This window comes from Ambystoma mexicanum, chromosome 4q (genome assembly GCF_040938575.1).
Source record: "Ambystoma mexicanum isolate Mex_15411 chromosome 4q, UKY_AmexF1_1, whole genome shotgun sequence".
NCBI classification, from domain to species: Eukaryota; Metazoa; Chordata; class Amphibia; order Caudata; family Ambystomatidae; genus Ambystoma; species Ambystoma mexicanum.
The window spans coordinates 606,758,902-606,775,357 of NC_090928.1; positions in this window are offsets into that span (position 1 = coordinate 606,758,902).

Genomic DNA, 16,456 nt, shown 5'->3' on the forward strand with positions numbered 1-16,456 from the left:
CGCATGCGCACAGCCGTTCCTGTACATTTGGTGTCCTGTGGATACCTGTTCTCTTCGCGAACGTGTTCGCGATGTCATCATGTGACCGCACCCACGCTGAGCGTGTGCCCTGAATTGCGGACACTGTCCGGGTCCCTGAACATTTTAAAAGTACTTTTTCAGGCAATCCAAAGTATTTTATAGTAATAATTCACCATAGCACATGTCCCAGACAATGACCCTGACTTTCTACATACTTTTTGGAACTTTTTGAGCTCTTTTGGGGTGTTCAATCTGTCCACGGACAGCACGGGTGTCTGCGAAGCGCGCACACGCACCTCTATAAAAGGCCACATCCCAGAGCTCATCCTCATTGTGCTTCTGGCTATCTGACAGACAATTGTCTACTTTGGCTTGTAATCTTCCAGATTCTGCTGCTTTCCATCAGACCTGATGGCATCAATGCTTGCTGTTCCAGCTAGTGCTACATCTGTCTCAGCACCACCGCCACCCTCTCCACCACCACCAATTCCCCAAGGGCCTGACATGCGGAACAGGCGTGAGGATGTAGAGGAGGATGAAGAGGATGAAGAGGATGAGGTAGTGAAAGTTAACTGCTATCAGCACTCGCCGTGAGTCTTGGGTGTGGCGGTTGTTTACCATTCAAGGTGACGTACCAAAAGAATGTGCGAACAAGGTTACCTGAAACCAGTGCAAAATGGTGCTGAGTCGTGAGAGGCCTGGTTCGTACTGCTTTGGTACGACATCTATGAAGCAACACCTAAGGTCGATCCATGGTGGGGCCATTCGCAAGGTTGTACCTTGCGATCAACGTAGTAGGTTGAGTTCCTCTACCACATCCTCTGTTTCCGCTCCTGTCACCACAAGAGACACTCCTGTGGGACAGCGCATCCCTCCAGCTGCCTCACAGGCCATCCATGATGCTGATGACCCTTACCTTTCGAGGGTCACAGTTTTGTGTATGTACTGCGATGCAGTACTCTGCAGGGGGGAGAGACTTCCAAGTGCTTTCAAGACTGCAGTCAAGGAGCACGAGAAGACCTGCCCACTACCTAAGTAAGGCCCACCCTACATATTCCTTTCTCCACCTGCCCTTTCTTATCCCCGTGGTTGGTGTCCCCCATTACCCTCCTTTCCCCTCCTCTCCTAGTGTGTTGTGTGTAAAAAGCCCAAAAAAATATAAAACAAAAATCCCCCAAAAAAGGCTCTTTTCAGAGCCGCCTTTCACAGTCTAAAAATAGAAGTGACAAATAAATGGAGCAGGGCCCTGTGCATTTTTTAGAAGTCCACGGATATCTAAAATGTTGGGGTGCTGCCCTATCAAAACCATTGCACTTTTCTGTGTGAGGAAGTGGTGGCTCTGAAAAGAGCCTTTTGGTGGGTTTTTTTTGTGTTTGAAAAACTTAAATAGTCAACACCTACTGCAAAATGGATGGCTGTAATTCCACAAAAGGTTGCAATGCATTTTGTACATTTCTCAGAACAATCTGATTACCAGCATAAGCAATATGAACTCCATCTCTGCAAAAAATGTATGTGCTACAAAACATAATATTTTCATTGTGGAAAGAGGACATGCCAACATCTCTTAGAAAGGCACAAACAGCCTTATTAACATTCTGCCTCGCTTTCTCCATTTGTGGACCAAATGAAGAAGAACACAGCCACATTTATCTCTGCGCAATATGAGAAAAAATTACTTGGGAATTTGGAAACATGTCCATGACCTTCCCAAGTCCTTCTTTCATCACAAATGGCAAAGAAATTCCTGACACATGCCCTAAACTGTTCCCTCCACAATGAATTATAATTATGTCTGGATGAAGCTCTGTCTCCAAATTAGCAAAGAGAGGTACCAAGTCCAACCACTTCATTCCACGCTCTCCATGCCAGTGCACTTCCACATGAGGGAATTCAAGATCTGCAGCTACTCCACAGCGTTCTGCATGCACCTCCAACCAATGTATCCATGAGTCTCCCAAAAACCAGATAATCTGTTTTCTGAAGCACACAGCCATTGCTAACTGTTCTTCTCTCAGGAAAAAGACTTTCTGACAAACTCTCTCCTTACACAAAACACCCAGTAAACGTTACTGACCAATCCCTTGCTCTGCTCATTCTCATGTGCATGCCTCACCACCCCAAAATCCCTCTATGTAATACGTGGTGTCTGTGGACTACCGCGGACATATAGTGACTTGGACAGCCCTTCTACCATTTCTACTTCACTCTCTGTGCCATTCCCTCATTGGATACAGCTAACCAGTCACACAACCATTCACCAATCACATACAGGACCTCCACATCTAACTTCATCATCAGAGTTCAGCGCTTCAAATGTACTGTTGATCACTCTGAGTACAAGTCTCATATCATTGGAAAGCAAGATTTCTACTTGCAGCTGCATGCATATCCACATGCATGAATACAAACTACAGGTATGCATATTTTCTACAGTACAAGTACAACTCTTATAAATGCATATAAACAGAGTAACTGCCACTTAACCTGTATAACCTTTAAAAGGAACTTACTGTCATTTTTCCCATCTGCTATAATCAACTGTCACTTCCAAACCTGTCTGCTATCTATTTTCTTTTTACACACACACCAATCTAAAAAATATAATATTAGAAGATGGGAGAAATAACAATATAATTGTAGAAAAACACCTAGTAGTGTATTATAAAATTACACACAGCCAGTAATGGGTCATGCATCTTCACACACTCACACACATAGACACTATCATTGAAAAGCTCCCAGCTGCAATAACACCACTACCTGTAAATCACATCCTTCTGCTTTATTACCCACACCTTCACAAATGCATACATTCCATGCTTTTCTATACAGTTTCTGCCATTTACCTTATAAAAATTGCAAAATAAATATATCATTATTTCTTCTTTCTCCTAACATCCTATAACACAGCTTAAAAAAAACCAAGTGAGTTTCATACAGTTAATTTTCCACTTATTTGCAAAGCATGTTGAACTAAAATATTGTAAATAAAATATAAATGCTGCACATAGTCAAATGAAACTGCATGCATACAGTATGGGCCTCATTACGAGGTGGGCGGTAAGGGATTACCGGCACCGGTAAGGGCACCGGTGCCGGTAATCCCTTACCGCCCTACTACGGGTTCTCTTTGCGGATCCTCCATTAACGCCTGGTTTTACCAGACATTAAGGACGGGACCCGCAAAGGGACTTTGGAGCTAATAACGGTACCACAATTTGCGGTACCATTATTTGTGCCTTCCCCATTCCTATTAAGCCCAATGGGGGCTAAAATGGGACTGGGGAAGGGCCCTGGTGAATGGGGAATTACCGCCCCCGCCAACCTTGGAATGGGGCGGTAATAGCTCCATTCACCAGGGTGGAGTCGGTAAGGATTTGGAGGCAGCCATGGTGCTAATAGCGCCATGGTTACCTCCAAACTCGTACTGAGGCCCTATGTTCAGATATCAAACAAGAATACTACTACAAAAACATAAAAATAAACGTCTCAATTAAAATCAGTGCTATAAACACACAAAATTACTAACTTCTTTCTTTTACAATTGTAGTGAAGACCACTCTCCTGGAAACAGCAGCATCTGAACTACAAACAACAACTCCAAAGAAACCTGCTCATTCATCCACAAAAAAAGAGTAAGTACAATACGACCTTAATTTCTCTGCTTAGTCTTTAAATCTCTCCATGGGCTTGCTCCCCTTTATCTCTCCTCCCTCTTCCCTTTCTACACTCCCTCGCACTCTCTTCACTCTGCTGACCACTTCCTTCTCACTGTTCCTCCTTCCCCTTGAGCCACATCCCGTTTCCGCTCCTTCTATCTCCTAGCCCCCTTGCACTGGAACTCCTTACCCCTCTCACTCTGCTCTATTTCTACCTTTTCCTCATTCCACACTTCCCTAAAATCTCTCGTTCTCCATTCCCCACCATGAAACCCCTACCGCCTTCTTGCCCCCCTCCTCCCTTGCCTTATCTCCTTGATCATCTCCCTCCCCTCCCCCTTCACACCCCATTCTCACCCTTCACCCCATCCGTTTCCCTCCTCTGCCTCTTCCCCACCCCTCTCTCTCTCTCTCAGTTCTACTGCACTACTCTCCTTCTCCCCTTCAGTTTAATTGCTATACTTACTGTTTTGTTGTGCGGTTGATTCATGTAATTTGTGCACCAAAAAAAACGAAGATTTGTGCACCATTTTGCCCACAAATCACCATTTATTTAACAGGGATTAGCAGGCAGAAAGACACACAAATCCCCGTTTTTAGGAACACAAATAACATAACTCAGCCCCTAGAATGTTAGTATTACAAAACAAAGAACTGTTTTAATTTTATACCATTAAATTTACTATTAGAGATTCTCCTCGCCACTAGCTCACTTTCTACTGTCATCTGAACCACAGTATAGCAACACACAAATAGATGAATAGCCTTCTCAACTAATTGTAGCTGCCCAATGCACAATTACACACCACCACATACATCTTTACCATCATACTCAGACACTCATGCATACAGCACAATTACATTGCACAACAGCCCAACCCATGCCTTCTTTTTTGTTTCAACAGACCCCACAGAATGCCTACCAGAAAGCAAGTCCATAGAAAGCAACGCAGAAATAGAGCAAATGAAAATAAAAGTGTCCAAAATAAACATCCATCTCTAGCAGAGTTTGTACAAAAAGTTCAAACAAAACAGCTAATAAAATCATTTAGCAAAGCAAAATAATCTTCCAGTACAGAAACTTTGCCTCCTCTATCAAAATGTAAAAGAAAACAGAAAATGAGTAACAAGAATGCAGCTACCACTACTGCTAAAACTGCTCCTATAAATCTTGATATAGTGGCAAGTAACCATACCAAAAAAAGTATTTTAGCAAAAATGTTCTGCCACAGAGTCCTTCAGAATTGTATGAAAACAGGAGACAAATCATGCACAACCCTTAAAACCTACAGTAGAAAATTGATCTTAGAAGCTTTGAAAGACAATGTAATCCTTCTCAAAAGAAAGTTATTTACTTTAGTGTTAAACAGAATGAAACCACTAACAAAACTAACTACTTCTACATGTTACAGCCAAAGACCTACTGGAAGAAATAGAAAATATCCAGAAAAAATATTTTGAAAGTGAAAGCCACTTACAAAATACAGTAGCTGTACAACAGACTAGCAACAATTGTACAGATGGCAATCTTCTACTACACACATACAAAAAGAAATACTAAAATTTAAAAGTACATCCGCTGAAGTACCAAACCATGTGTGTGTGTGTGTTGTTGCAGAACCTTTTATAAAAGTAACACAAAAACTATAGATGTAACATACAAAATAGAAAGCAATGAAGATTCCAAATGGTTTGAATTAGCTCTCTACCTTATAGCAGAAAATAAATACGAAATAACTGACACCTTAATACTTTGTAGTTATTGCACTACAAAACTTCACAACAATCAAACTCCTTCAAGTGCTATCACAAACAACTTGGAATTATTCCCACTACCAAAAATCCTGCAACAACTCAATTTATATGAGAGCATCATAATTCAAACAGTGCACCCATTTCAAATATAATACGCCTTCAACCAAAAACAGCAAAATTATCTCCCTCTGAAATGGTGAAAGGCATTTGTGGCAAAGTAGTTTATTTACCATTGCATCTAAAAGAAAATGTGCACACTCTGGGAGTGCAACGTACAATAAAGCAATCTTTAATTGTCTTAGTAAATGGTGTGCCTACAAGAGACAAAAAATTTGGCAACAACTCGTAGACTTACATAAAGTTGGACAAGCCTTGCAATATCTAAAAGACAATAATTAATACTACAAAGAAATAAATATTGAAGAAAACCTAAGGGAAACAACTGAAATAATTCAAGAACACTAGGAGAAATTTGCTCTCTATATCCTGTTAATGTTTCAAGATATTTCCGTCATCGCTTCATTGCTATGCTACACTTCATTTGTAATAAAACTGTTCCTCCCCTCGGAGAAGTGCAATACTTCTTTTGGAGAAAAGAATACCAAGCCAGAGGAGCACCACATATCCACATGCTTTTTTGGATTAAAGATGCTCCTAAATTTGGTCAAGACAGTGATGCCACTGTTTTACAGTTTATCAAAAAATATGTCACTTGTGAAATTCGATCAGAAGCAACAAATAGTGATCTTCATGCACAAATTGTACAATTTCAAAGACACAAATGTGGCAAATATTGTCTTCGCAAATACAAAAACAAAGGGAAATACTACACCAAATGCCGCTTTGGTTTCCCTAGACCAGTTACAGAAACAGGTGAAGTGACCAAATTCATGTCTTCGGTTAGACATAGTGTTAAAAGTAAATCACCTAAAAACACATATTACATAAAAAGAACAGAAGAAGCAAAATATATCAATGATTACAATGCAATCAATGCCCTATTATGGAATGCAAACATAGATGTGCAATACATTGCAGACAATTCCACTGCAGTTGCACGATATGTTACAGCCTACGCAACCAAAGCAGAAAAAACAGAGCTTCAAGCCCTCTAGAACGACCTATCATCAGACAAAACACTGTGTCAGAAATTGTACAGCTTGGGCATAAAAATGCTCTCCCATAGAGAATGTGGCTGCTAAGAAGCTGCAAATTGTTTAACCGGTACTGCTTTGTGTGGAAAATCTGAAAATATAGTATGGCTAAGTCTTGGTCCTGCTAAATCTTCTAAAAGAGTTATCAAATCATAAGATGACATAGAAACAATAGCCAAAATGATCCCAACAGCCAAGACATTTTGACAAACAATTTACTAGACACATACTACCCAAACAGAAGTACCACTTTGGAAATCATGTGTCTATACCCAAAGCCCAAAACTTTGCATACAAAAATAATATAAAACCCGATGAAAAAAAAGGTAGATACAGAGTCACAAATTGTGAAGGCAGCCTAGTGAAACTTACCAAACCAAGTTTAATCATATCAAATTGTCATTAAAAACTCCTCAACATAAAGAAGTATATTACATGTCCCTGCTACAACTATTTAAACTATGGAGAAAAGAAGAAGAAATACTAGATAACTATGACTCCTATGAAGACGCTTTCAAAGCAAATGAAAGCACTATAACCGATGTAAACTTTACACAGTACAAAACAATGTTGCACTATGAACAGCAACACAAAGAAGAACTCCAGGCCCAACTAGATAAGGACACTCCTGGCAATAGTCAACCTTCTGTAACAGGAAGCCAAGAACCACTGGGACATCCACTAATAGCAAATGAGGCAGAATTAGCTATGACAGATGTAGAAAACACCATGTGCCACTATTAAGATACAGAAGACTTGACTGTACTGCAATCAAAACTGAACAATGAGCAGCGTAGCATTTTTCAAGAAGTAACAAAAGGAATCGCACATGGTGTACAACATGAACATAAAGAATGTACCTGCCAAAATTACAAACCTATACTACTATACGTCAGTGTTGAAGCTGTTTCAGGCAAAACATTCTTAATCAAAATCATCAGCCAGTTCCTTTAACAATTGACAAACAACAAACTGTCAGCTGTTGTAACTGCCCCCACAGGTTTAGCTGCCTACAACATAGGCGGTGTCACTTTACACGGATTACTACTCCTTCCAGTAGAACACCAAAACAAATTAGAATATTACAAACTTTCTACAGAAGCTGCAATGGAACTACGCAGAGTGCTAAAACAAATGAAAATGCTACTAATAGATGAAGTGAGCATGATCTCCAACCTAATGTTGGCTGTGATTCACCTGAGATTACAAGAAGTACTCAAAACAAACTATGAAGAGCTCTTTGGAGGAAAACACATTATTGTTTTTAGAGATCTTCTTCAATTGACACCAGTGAAAGGTGAACCTATTTTTAAAACCTTGGGACGCAAACATTGCCGTAAAACTGTTGGCGACATATGAAATGTCAACCTTTGGCAACATTTCCAATACAATGAATTAACAGAAAACATGCGCCTGTCTGCAGACCTCACCTATGCCAACATTTGAAAAAGTATTACAGTTGGTGTACTATCTCAAGAAGCACAAGCAATATTAAAAACCCGGCACATCCATGAACTTTATGGCCATAACTCATGTGCTACTGATGTCATGGAACAATTAGCACACATAAATGTCAATTGTATGTCCTTGATTCCAACTCTTGCAAGCTGTTCCAAACTCAATGAAACAATGTTGAAAAAGAAATGCAACCAATAATTGAAATTTCCTCCGCAGACAAACTGGACGTACAGCTGGTTTGGAGAAAATATTAAAATTATCTTTAAACTGTAGAGTAATGCTTAAACGTAAACTTGATGTGGAGCAAGGACTAGTTAATGGAGCACTGGGTACAGTTGTTGGCTTTGAAACATACCCACGTGACAACAATATTCAGTTTGTCAACATTCTGTTTGACAAACTTTCAGAAGTAGAAAGGATAGAGCGCTCAACAGCTCGATTCCTTCTCTTCAAAGACATGTATGTACGAAGAGAACAATTTTCTCTAACTCTAGCATACGCAGTCACCATTCACAAATCACAAGTTCTTACCCTAGATAAAGCATTGATGGATATTGGGAACACAGTCTTTAAAGAAGGCATGAGCTACGTAGCACTATCATTTTTACATACACTTGACGGTGTATTTCTAATCAACTTTAATGCAAGTAAAGTAAACGCTGATATTCCTTGCATTTTAGAATACAATAGACTACGTTCACTATACACCCCCATCTAAAAACATATCCTGTTCCACAAAAAGGAAAACGTTGTAAAAGAAATCTGATTCAAACAGAAATGCAACAGGATCTCACTGCAAATCCTCCGAAGAGAGTAAAAGAAGCTAATACTTCATCAATTACCACAACCAAAGAAGAACCTATTACTCAAAGTAACTCAGGTACTTCTTCAAAGAAGCAACACCGGGGCCTCATTATGACCCTGGCTCTGACGGAATGAAGGGGGCTGGTACGGGACCGGCCCTCTTTATTCCACCAGGGCCGATTACGAGGTTCCCTTTGCGGGACCTGGATCAGACGTCTGGTAAAACCAGATGTCTTTTCCAGACCCCGCGCGGGGATGAGGGAGGCAACAACAGGACACTTGTAATGTGCCCATTGTTACCTCCATCCCGATTCCCATTGAGCCCTATAGGGGCTCAAATGGGATGGGGAATGGTTCCTGCAAGGAGGAATTACCAGGTCCTCCTATGTAGGAATGACCCAGTTATTCCTCATTGCAGGAACCCTGTAATGGAGCCCGTTTGCAAATTTAGGAATCACTATTCAATTTCAATTGCCACCAATTGTTGACAACATTTACTTACACAGTACAGACCAATTGTGTTTGCAAATGTTAGTCCTTCATAGAAATGCAACAAACAATCCTGACAACACATATAGTGTTCATGGAATAAGACAAGAATTGGACTACTGTGCTGGAATGGTGAAATTCACTATAAACTCAGAAGATCCAAGTTCTAAGTACTGTAAAAATCACTTCAAATCAATATAAAGGAATAAAGACATTCAATACATAGAAATAAGCCATAAGCTTATGAACTCGTGAAGCGTTCCATATTTTTAATTCGGATTGTATATCATTATTTCAGTTGCTAATTTGTATATATTCTTCTCATGAACAATGGCTTATTTCTATGTATTGAATGCCTTTATTCCTTTATATTGATTTGAAGTGATTTTTACAGTACTGTTTGCTTCGATTAAAGTTTGACTTGTTAGAAGAATACACTCTATTTTCATTATTATTGACTGATACTGTATCAGTATCAATGGTGTGCAGGGGACAGGAGTGTCTCTAGATGTAGACACTTTTCCTTGTTTTTCCTTGTTTCAGTTTTTGCACAAACCCTGTGTCAGGGTTTGTATTCCTCCCCAGCACCCGTACTTTCTGAAGTTGTTTAATCTCTAATGTACATCTGTTAATTTGGTGTGCACCTATCCAAACACTTCGTTGCTTGTTTTTTGTGTTGCTGCCATTTGTGCATTTCCCCAAAAAATTTGTGCAACCTTTTTTCCTTTTAACCATTAAAACTTTACATCTGTATTTATTCCATGGTGTCTGTTTTGTCAATTTGTTTTGGAGTTTGGCATCCGCCATTGGCCCGCGGGAGTCCGGTTCACCTGCTCCTCTTTTTTTCTTGATATATATATATATATATATATTACAAGGCCGCGTTAGCGGCCATGTATTTATGGTTAAGTTGGTGTTTCCATAGGAAGAACACTTTTTGGGCGGCTTATAACTTCGCTCCCCCTGGACGAATCCTCACGAAACTTTGCAAAAAAAGTATATGGCCCACTCTGTTTATTTGCAAAGTTTGGTCAGGATTCGTCCAGGGAGGAAAAGTTATAGGGGGGGTCCCAAAACATTTTTTTTCCCATAGACTGAATGGGAAAAAACGGATTTACACCAAATTTGAAGCAGGAGCGGCGGCCTGGTCCAGAAAGCGAAATTTGGTGTAAATCCGTCCGGTAGTTTTTTAAAAAATGACCAAAATGTAAGGCCAAAAAATCAGTGATATCTGTGTTCGCTTCGCGGACGGACTTCCCTGTTCGCTCTGCGGACAGCACCCCGATTGGCCCAGCGGCTTGCGTCATGTCTGCGGACATGCGACGTGTTCGCTGATTGGGCGGTGTGGTGCGTGATGCCCGTCAGATTTTCTGTCGCGCCCGCCATCTTGCATTTGCAGACGTCCGCGGATAGCGCGGTGAAAGTTTGTTCAAAATGTGTATTTAGTAGAGTATGATGGTGTGTAGAAGTCTTTGGGGAGGATGGGGGTGTATGAGATAGGTTCAAAGTTGTATTTTATTTATGTGCTAGACGCTTTTGTTGTGTTCGATTTGTCTGTGGACAACACAGCTGTTCTGGAATGTTCGTAAATAAACAGAATGGATTCGGTGTCAACTTGAAAGTGTTCTAAGAATACTCGTGGGGTCTTGGAATGTTTGCATGGGGGTGTCCTGGAGACGTTGTCTGTATTGTTCGTTGGCAAGGTGAAAATGTTTTAAGAACAATCGCGGTGTCCAGAAATGTTTGTACATAAAGAAAATGGGGGTGTCCTGAGAACGCTGTTTGTATTGTCCTCTGGCAAGTTGAATGTGTCCCAGGACCTTCCCCCTGTCTGTGGACATAAAAATGGTTGCAATGCTTGCATCTATTGGTGTGATATGCTGCGGTGGTTGTGGCCAGGGTATAGAATGTTGAGTGCATGGCCATTTGGCCATGCACCCAAGAGTGTATGCCCTGGCCACAACCACCGCAGCATATCACACCCATAGTGGCTTTTAACTTTGGGTCAAAAACTCATTTATAAGGAACAAAGTTATAAGCTTATATGGGTGTGATATGCTGCAATGGTTGTATTTATCTTGTTATACGTACTATTTGGTTTAGTAACGGGAGTCCATGTTTTTCTTGTTCATTTCTGTAATAAAAGAAAATAGCATGTTAGTATTAGTATTTTATAATGACTTATTACATTGTACAATCAACATTTTCTTCTTTTTATTGACCCTCATATTTAGTAGATTACAAACCAGAGTACTGTGCAATGTGCAAAGTTTCTGTGTTTGTTGCTAAAATCATTGGGTGTGTGGGAGAAAAAAAATCTGTTATGCTACAGTTTATTTATTTGTTTGTTTTCCGCGTTTACTTGTTCTTTCTGCCTAATGCTTTATGCATTGGATTGTTCCAGTTTTTGTGAGCAGTAAGATATTAGGTATTTGTTTGGATATTGTAAAATTTTGGCCCAGTTAGAGTCCAGTAGGCATATTCTAACTGTTTATGTTTTGATATAATTTCGTGGTATTGATTTATCTGTTTGCATATTTGTAAATTTTGGGACAGTTAGATACCAATTGGCGTATTCTAACTGTCTATTTTTTGCTCTATTTGAGTGGTATTAATTTATCTGATTAGTTGTTGTAGAATCTTTGGGCAGTTACATAGGTTTTGAAATATTGTGACAGTTTATTTTTTTTTACTACAAGTGTACTTAAGGTTTAAGTACAGTTCAGTTATCAAATTTTGGTAATAAGAACATTAAATACGCATTTGTAAGATTAGCTGGTAATCTCTGCTTTAGAGTAACGGTACTATCATTACATTCAAACCATCCACATTTTTTTTTATATATGCAGTGTAGTGCACTGAGTTGGTTGTGGCTCCTGCGTGGTAGATTATACCTATTGTTGTGAAGGTTTTCCTACCAAGTGATATTTGACCATGTGTGAATCCAGTCAACTTGCAGTTGGTTTTCGTACCATCTGCATTGTAACGTAGAAGCATTAGTATTATGTATATACTATGTGTTTGTATTAGTAACGTGGAGCGATTATCCGAATTGCAGGTAGAACATAATCTACCGTGGTTTGCATTTTGTACAAGTTGCTGAAATGGAACGGATTCACAATTAGGTATTGATATATAGACAAAGCGCTCATTGGGGATTTGTTCTTGTGTCACATTGTTGCAGAGAGTGCATGTATGTTTCCACATGTATGAAATCTGGAAGATTTCATTTATAGGTATGTTTTTGTTTTCCAGTACTAATAGTAAGTACATTAGAAATTCTTGTGGATCTTCCTGTGAGTTTATAGTGAATTTCACCATTCCAGCACAGTAGTCCAATTGTTGTCTTATTACAAAAACACTATACGTGTTGTCAGGATTGTTTGCTGCATTTCTGTGAAGTACTAACATTTGCAAACACAATGGGTCTGTACTGTGTAAGTAAATGTTGTCAACAATTGGTGGTCATTGAAATAGAATATTCATTGCTACATTTGCATAGCAATTTACACCAACTATATTTGAGAATTTAAATGGTCCAGGTAGTTCTGTATCTAACTGCTTCTTTTGGAGTTTGTCTTCCTTCTTTAAAGAAGTACCTGGTTTACTTTCCCTAATTCATTCTTTTTTGCTTGTGGTACTTGATGAAGTTTTTGTTTCTTTTAGTCTCTTTGGAGGATTTGCAGTGACATCCTGTTGCATTTCTGTTTGATTTAGTTTTCTTTTAGAACATTTTCCTTTTTGTGGAACAGGATATGTTTGTAGATGGGGGGTGTATAGTGAACGAAGTCTATTGTATTCTAAAATGCAAGGAATATCAGCGTTTACTTTACTTGCATCAAAGTTTATTAGAAATAGACCGTCAATTGTACGTAGGCGTGACAGTGCTACGTAGCTCATGCCTTCTTTAAAGACTGTGTTACCAATGTCTATCATTGCTTTGTCTAGAGTAAGACCTTGTGATTTATGAATGGTGACTGCGTATGCAAGAGTTAGAGAAAATTGTTCTCTGCGTACATACATGTCTTTGAAGAGAAGGAATCGAGCTGTTGAGCGTCCTATTCTTTTTACTTCTGAAAGTTTGTCAAAGAGAAGATTGACAAACTGAATTTTGTTGTCACGTGGGTATGTTTGAAAGCCAACAACTGTACCCAGTGCTCCATTAACTAGTCCTTGGTCCACGTCAAGGTTACGTTTAAGCATTACTCTGCAATTTAAGGATAATTTTAATATCTTTTCCAAGCCTCCTGTGTTTGAGATTGATTTTTCTAAACTATTTAGTCTTGCTGTGGCTTGGTCACACATGGGTAGTGTCATTCCATGTACATCTAGTTTGTCTGTGGCACTAATTTCCATAATTGGTTGCATTTCTTTGCTTAACATTATTTCATTGAATTTGAAACAGCTTGCAAGAGTTGGCATTAAGGCCAGACAATTGACATTTTTGTGGGCTAATTGTTCCATAACATCTGTAGCACATGCATTATCACCATAAAGTGCATGAATGTGCCGGGTTTTCAATATTGCTTCTGCTTCTCTAGAAAGTATACCAACTCTGATACTTTTTAAAATGTTGGCATAAGTGAGATCTGTAGATTGGTGCATGTTTTCTGTTAATTCTCTGTATTGGAAAATGTTGCCAAAGGTTGACATTTCCAATGCTGCCAACAGTTTTACGGCAGAGTTTGTGTCCTAATGTTTTAAAAATAGGCTCACCTTTTACAGAAGAAGTTCTCCGAAAACAATGATGTGTTTTCCTGCAAAGAGCTCTTCATAGTTTGTTTTGAGTACTTCTTGTAATCTGAGGTGAATCAAAGCCAACATTAGGTTGGACACTGTTGGGTATTTTGTGTAGATTTGGGGCCTGGCGGTATTTTCTTACTGCCAAAAATAATTTAGCAACAATCACTCCTTGTATTCAGATTGGGTTATGTATAATATTACTACAGTGGATATACATTATTTCAGTACACAGACATGCATGGTTGGCATGCGTGGTTGATATGCGTGGTTGGTGGTATTTTGGTGAGCATCATTCCCTTGTTTTATTTGTGGCCCCAATATCCAGAACCCCTTATTTTTGTTTAGATTTTTCGTGTAATCACCATAGAGACCTCAGGCTTGCATTTCAGGAACACCACATTTTCACTTTTAGTGTGCCACCATGGGCAATTTCTCGCTGTCTTATCTACAGCAGCGAGCTATCATGTGGTATTTTTCACTAACTTATATACGGTAGTGAACTATGTCCTGGGTCTCTATTTTTGCTGACTCATGTACCTTCAGCAAAAAAGACTATAACACACACAGTTATTTATAATTGCTCATACTGAATGACATTTGCTCATACTGAATGGCTGCAGCCAAATCTTATTTTTAGCTACCTTGAAAATGACAATTGCACTGTCTAAACATCTCCCCACATCATCAGCACTGTATTGGTAAATATAAAACACACCACCCGTCTGCTTTCAGATATTTTTGTGCATTATAAAAGTTGCATTTAAACACAATCTCACTCTTTACAGAAATAAATGAAATAGCACAGTAACAGCATTATTTGTGATACACTGAAAAGAGAGTGGCGGAGACACGAATTCAATTTGTAACATTAAACATGTGGGTAAAGCACAGGAATCTCCTTTCCTACACTGACTGAATATGTTCGTAAACACTCAGCCCCCACACCCCAGCGAGATAATTACCAGGCTTGTTCAGTATGTAACTTGTTTGGCTGGTCGCCTTCTGGAGGGATTCGCCCAGCAAGGACAAGTATCTGCTGTCACTCAAACTGGGACTTGTTCACTGGAAAAGCCAGTCTCTGCAACCAAGTTGAATCTGCTTTAGGAATCAGGCATCCCCAGCTGTCAACCCCGTCCTTCTTCGAGCTGTGTCCAGAATCGTCTCCCAGCTCCTTCCTCGAGATTAAACAAAAAAAACTCTGGTTCCCTCCTACCAAAGGATCCTAACCAATAAAATTCTATCATGCCCTAACCACCCTCTGTACACAATGGTTTGGCTTATACAGTTGCAACTGTAACCAAACTGATTTCCTGCTTATTCGAAGTCTTTGCTTCCTGCAGTTACTGTGGACAGAGCACAGAAAGGCAAAAGAAAAAAAAACTTGAATGTGTGTTTAAAACTGATTTTCAGAGTAGGCCTCATTTTGCAGTGAAGACACATTCTTTTATTAATGAGTTATAATTATTAGTCTTGTTAGTGAGATTAGTTTGTTAATTACCAAATGTGTCTCTTGCAACATAGGCATTTCAGGTGAGAAATGGTGTGCATTTTGAAGGTACAGATGTGTGCTTTTAACTGTGAAAAATGTATTTGCATTTTATATGTAAAAATCGTTTTTGACTGAATAACCTGCCCTTACTTATATGTCCATGTTACACTGGCAACACATAGCTTGAAACAACTGCATCATAGCAATGCACCAAACCCATGCAGTGGCGCTGCATAAAAATGCTCAATAACACATGTCTTGCTATACCACATTATATCAATGCACCAAACCCATGCAGTGGCGCTGCACGTCAAAAAAAAAACATGCTATACATTGATCCTGTGCAGTGGTGCTGTACTCTGTGCTCCCAAAACACGCTAAACAATCCTACAACACCATGCTCACTTCATCTATTAGTAGCATTTTCATTTGTTTCAATACTCTGCGTACTTCCATTGCAGCTTCTGCAGAAAGTTTGTAATAATCTAACTTGTTTTGGTGTTCTACTGGCAGGAGTAGTAATCGGTGTAAAGTGACACCACCTATGTTGTAGGCAGCTAAACCTGTGGGGGCAGTGACAACAGCTGACGTTTGTTGTTTGTCAATTGGTGAAGGAACTTACTGATGATTTTGATTAGGAATGTTTTGCCAGAACCAGCTTCACCACTGACATACAATAGTATAGGATTGTAATTTTGGCAGGTGCATTCTTTGTTTTCATGTTGCACGCCATGTGCAATTTCTTTTGTTATTTCTTGAAAAATGCTACGTTGCTCTTTGTTTAGTTTTGATTGTAGTGTAGTTAAGTCTTCTTTATCTTCATAGTGACACATGGTGTTTTCTACTTCAATCATAGCTAATTCTGCCTCATCTGTTATTAG